Source organism: Ochotona princeps, chromosome X, assembly GCF_030435755.1.
Source record: "Ochotona princeps isolate mOchPri1 chromosome X, mOchPri1.hap1, whole genome shotgun sequence".
NCBI classification, from domain to species: Eukaryota; Metazoa; Chordata; class Mammalia; order Lagomorpha; family Ochotonidae; genus Ochotona; species Ochotona princeps.
The window spans coordinates 1363522-1369123 of record NC_080865.1 but is presented as its reverse complement, the minus strand read 5'-3'; positions in this window follow the sequence as shown (position 1 = coordinate 1369123).

Genomic DNA, 5602 nt, shown 5'->3' with positions numbered 1-5602 from the left:
ACTTATTGTCCAGATGGGTTGAACAGTTTCTTGGGGAGACCATTTCTGGTCCGAAGTTAGAGCTGGTAGAATATCATCCCAGTCAATTAAGAGTCTCAATATAACATCAACAGCAATTTGTAACATTATGGAATTGACAAGGTTTTGCGTAACCAGTATGTTAAAAAAAAAAAAAAAAAAGCAAGTTCTTAACCACAACCTATGATTAGCTCATTGACATTTCAATTTTAGTTTATATACAGGACCGGCTGCTATATACCTTAAAATGGCTACAAGGTACCATTCAGCTGTCTCGTGTCTATTTCATTTTAGTATTTAGCCATTTGTTGTGTTGAAGTATAATTTTGCTGATATTGGCAGATTTTAGGATAATCTAGACTGGCTTGTAATAGGCTACTTCTTCACTCACCATCACCCACACAGAACTGATGGTAACTTGAGGGCATACGCTGATCTTTACAAAATCCAGAAATACACCCCACTAAGGTTAGCCACGAATGCACTTGTATAGCGAACACAGTTATTTAATTTTGCCTAATAAAATACCAGAATGATCACTAAAAGTGTAAGTTCAAACAAGCACACTATGTTTTCACCATTTTCTTCAATTGCCTGTGACACTAACACATTATAGGACCTTTGTGGTAAATCACTTTAATTCTACAGCCCATGACAAAGCATTTGTAGTGCTTCACTACCATTTCTTCAGAGACCTTTTTTCTAAAATATATGGGTATTTTTCCTGTTAATTAAAGTGACCTGTGCCCACTGAAGAAAGGTTTAAAATAAGACAATAAATAAAAATAAAATAACAATCATGCATCTACCAGTGACAAGAAAAAGAAGAGTATTAATATTTTAGTGTGTTTTGTGCTCGTAATGCTTTGGTTTGGAAAAAACGACTTGATCAAAACCAAAATCAGTTTGTGTGTGTGTGTTTAGAGGCTGCTCTCATCTGTTGGCTCAATCCCCACATGTCCAGAACAGTCTGAACCAGCTGAAGCGGGGACTGTGAACTCAACCCATTCTCCTTGAGGGCAGGGACCTACAAGCACTGGCGCCAGCAGCTGCGCCTTCCCCACCTGTTTATCAGCAGGAGCTCGCAAGCAGCTACACATCAGAGCCTTGAACCCAGGCACTTAGAAAGAAACTGAGAGTGTCCACAAAATTAAGCCAAACACCTCCGCAGCAGTCTTTGTATTTGCTTGTTTATATTAGAGAGCTAGAGAGACAGAGAAAGCTCCCAGCCTCTGGTTCACTCCTCTGTGCTAACCACCACCGCTGACTGCCATGGACTTTGTTGGCAAGAAGCTCAAGTCAGGAGGCAGGGATGGAATCAGGCTGAGGCATGGGCCACACACCAGCTATCCACCCCCACACTGATACGGGGTTCTTAAAAATGAATTACCATCAGAGGTAAAGCAGAAATGAAACGAGAAAGCAGGGAGCTCCCACCTGTTGCCTCAATCCCCCCAATGACCACAATAGCCTCCATCTGTGACTGATATCAGGCGCAGCTAAGCCAACTATTCTCCCCACACACCCCAACTCCAAGTATTCTCTATGCTTTTCTTTTGCTTGTGTGCTTTCCAGATTTTTATGTAATGAGATTTTTTATAATATGCAAAATAATCAATATAAGAATGTCTAAAAGAGCAGGATCTGGGTTATTCTTGCTCTCCCAGGTAGCTCCTGTTTCCAAAACATGGCTTGGCACACAGTAGGTACTCCAAAAAGCTCCCTTGACTGGTGGAGAGTTTCACTCCCAAACCAGTGCAACACAGTTGCTAACAAACACAGCTATGTTCAGGGATTCTTTCCGCTATCCTATGGTTTTTAGTAAACAACTCTATCACATATGGTCACTCCTGCTGACCTAATATAAGAGTGAACTCAAATAACAGTTACAACACTCACTTGCTGTATGACCTTGACAGGAAACATCACCACTCCGTGTTCCAGCTTCCATTTGGTAAGCACTGCTCCAAGTACTGCAAGCACAAAACAAAGATACCATTCTGAAATGTATAGTCTAGGAACAGGTGTTCAGCCTACTGGGTAAGACGCTCATTAAGAAGCTAGCATCCCACAGTGGAGTGTGTGGGTTGAAGCCCCAGCTCTGGTCCTACCTGCTAATACAGGCCCCGGAAGGTAGCAGTAACAAGTCAAGCAACTGGGTTGCTGCTCCCCCCGCCCTTACCCCATCCCCGTGGGAGATGCACATTGCACTCCTGCTCCCTGACGTAGGCCTCGAGCCAGCCCTGCCCACTGTGAATTTGACCATTATGGAAAGCGGGCCAGTGGATGGGAGCTGAGCTCGCTTGCTCTCTACCTGCCTCTCAGATAATTATTCAAAATTTTACAGTCTAGTATAAAGAAAGCCTCCGAATAAACATTCGTCAGGTGGTGATAAGTGCTATGCGGAAAAAAGGGGAAAGAAAATGATTACCTGCTGGGGTGTGTGATGGTGTGTTGTTATTTCACAAATGGGTTGTCAGGGACAGTTAAGGGTTTAAAAAAAAACCCTAATGTGGCTTTTTTGAAGAATTCAGGTTATGACTAAATGCAATTATAAAAATCAACTCAGAGGGTGATCTGCATTTTCAAAAACTGAAATAAAGTGCCAGAGTGCAGCACACATATTAAAGGTCAGTGCCATTTTGTGCAACTTATTGCAGTTTGCGTGTGTGTGTGTAACAGTCTGTAAAACACTGATTTGGAGAAAGTGGTTCATCCTACAGCAACTTTCAGGAAAACAGTGTTAGGATAAGGTCCCTGGGTAAGGTTTCCTCCACTCAGATCCCCACACCATGTGCAGGTCCTTCAAGAAGCTCAGGGAAGTAGGCAGCGGTGCCACACAGAGGGTGGCCTGACACAAGGCCAACACCCTACCTTAGAGCAACAGCTCAAATCCTGGCTATTCTGCTTCCAAGCCAGCTCTCTGCTAATGTGCCCGGAAAAGGGAAAAGAAGCAGAAGATGGCCCAAGGGCTTGGGTCCCTGCCACCCAGATGGAGACCTAGATGGAATTCCTGGTTCCTACTGCCTGACCCAGACCTAGCAGTGGCAGCCACGTGGGGTGTGAACCAGCAGACAGATGGAAGATATCTCTTCCTCTATCACTCTACATTTAAAATACATTTTTAAAAAGTCTTTGAAAATTGTAAGATTATTTTGGTGCAAAAATTTTTTTCTCAAAATGCACTCAAAAGAGTGGCCTTTACAAAGTTTATAGAAATGGATATTATGAAAAGTGATTAATGGCTTTAACATTTCGTGTACCAAAATAACCTTATCTTTAATTTCATTACCTATGACTTTTTAAACATTCCTTTGTATATGTACCTTATATGATTAGATTTAACTGGGTGCTGGAGAGGTGAGAAACACACACACGCACACAATAAGTGCCCAAAAACACTAGGACCAAAGTTTCCAGGCTGGGGAGAAAGGTAAAATAGAACTGAAAGGTAGAGCAAGTCAACAGGAAAAAAAAAACTGCTACCATTTTTTTACACCAAAAAAACCTGATGAGAAAAAAAGACCAAAAGAATTATAGACAGAATTGACAAGTTCAATTCGACAGTAAGAACAAATATCCAAAGGCAATGAAACACATTATACATGCTACTTCTGCAGTAAGTAAATGATATGCCTGGATATTCTCAGAAACCTCCATAAAATGTCAGCCTCCTACTTCTCTGACCCTTAGTGAGACAGGCAGTATAAAGAATTCAAAGTCATATTGTTTAGTAAGATTACATGTCCCTCTCTTAGACATTTAACGTTTAGGAAATGATGTCTACCTATCAGAGGTGACTAAATCATATGAAAGGGACAAGAAACCATCTCTCAAGCTTTTTCTTGCTGTGCACAGGAGGCTCCCAAAGAGCAGAGCTCTAAGAGCTAGAACCCAGTGGGCAAACCACAGTCCCTCAGCTCAATCGAATTCATAACGCGTTTTGGTATGGCCCTTCAGCTGAAAACGGTTTTTCCCGTTTTAAGGGTCTAAGGGGAAAAAGGAACTCTTTAAAAGAGTGTTCTGTGTCCCATGAAAACTACATCAAGTTGAAATTTCAGCGTCCATAATTTTATTGAAACACAGCCAGGTTCCTCCATATTCTGTGGCTGATATTGTATTACAACACAGCACGGTCTTGTAGTTGCCTCCAGTGTCTAAAATATTGGCTATCGGCCCCTTTTAGAAAAATTTGCCGACCAGTGCTCTGGAAGACTAGGGCCATAAGCTGAAACACCCTTCCAAAGTTCTTCCCTCTGCGGCTACTCTGTTCCAACAAGATTCTTCAACTTGACATGGAGGCAGGGCGTTATCACAGGGAATTGTGTGGGAAACCAGACGCCTAAGACAGTAAATTCCTATATAAGGGAATTGGACCAGTTCTGCCACCGACGAGGCTAACGTGTGGGTTTGTTTCCCGACCAGGAGCGTGGGTACCATAGCCACATGTGCACACTAGCATTGAAGCATGAAGGCTCTTGGAAAGCTATCTAGGCAGCCAACGTGCTGGGGGGTGCTTTCTGCAAAGGGGGTCCCGCTGGGAGACTGGCAGTGGACTGCGGTCCCCGGTGCACGTGGGCACCTCTGTCCCCCCTCTTCGTGCCCTCCGCTTCAGCAGTTTATTTTCTTCTTTCCGTTCTCCTTCTGGCCTCATCCCCCTCCACCCCCACCCCCCACCGTTCTGCTCACCTTCACTCACTCCTCATGGGCCCCAAAGCTTTTGGGCAAAGCAGGACTCAGGTAAACTGGTTTGAGTCAGCTAAGCCCAGCTCTCTCCAGCTTCGCTCTCTCGGGCTGGGGTCGCCCTGGGACCGCCCTGGGTCCCCTACAGGGAACAAGAATGACTCAGCAGGGGTAGGAGCTGTGACTAGCCTAACACCTGTAGGAAAGCAAAACCCCCTTAAAGCACAAAGAGGCGGAAAGCGACGTTTTAAGGACCCAGAACTGCATACCAATGACAGTGTGCTTCAAGGTGGCCTAACAGCCTGAACCTGCACAGGCCGCACGCTTAGCCTGACGGCGCAGCCCGACCGCTTGTGCAGGCAGAAAACGCCCGCAGCCTCCCCCAAAAGGTCCCCTTCGTTTCCCCATAAACCCTGCAGAGGCCTAAACGGACCCCAAGAAAGCCCAGAAGCCTGGATGGGAAGCTTCCTGGGGGATACTGAGAAACTGCCCGTGACTACTGCGGAGAGTTTGAGGACACAGTAATCTGTCGGGAACAGGAACCATTTTCCTCCCTCGCTTTGAGATTTTTGCTTGGCTAAGCGGAGGCAGGCTCCCCACCCCCCCACTCCAGGCCTACAGCGGCTGTTGCTCGGAGCAACCACGCCCCGCGGGCCCCAGGGTTCGGCGCCCCGGGGCTCGCGGCCCCCGCGCAGCCCGCACGCCGCGCCTCCATTTGCCCCGCCCCCGCACTCCCTCGCAGCCCCCGCGGCCGGCCTTGGGAGCGCCGGGCGAGTCGCCGCGCCTGCGCCTCTCCAACTTCCTGCCGTAGGACGCCCCGCCCACCTCCAGAGGCCCGCCTCCCAACGCCGTGAGGAACGCGTCATTGGTCGAGGCAGCGGCGCCGTTGGCTCCCAGGCCC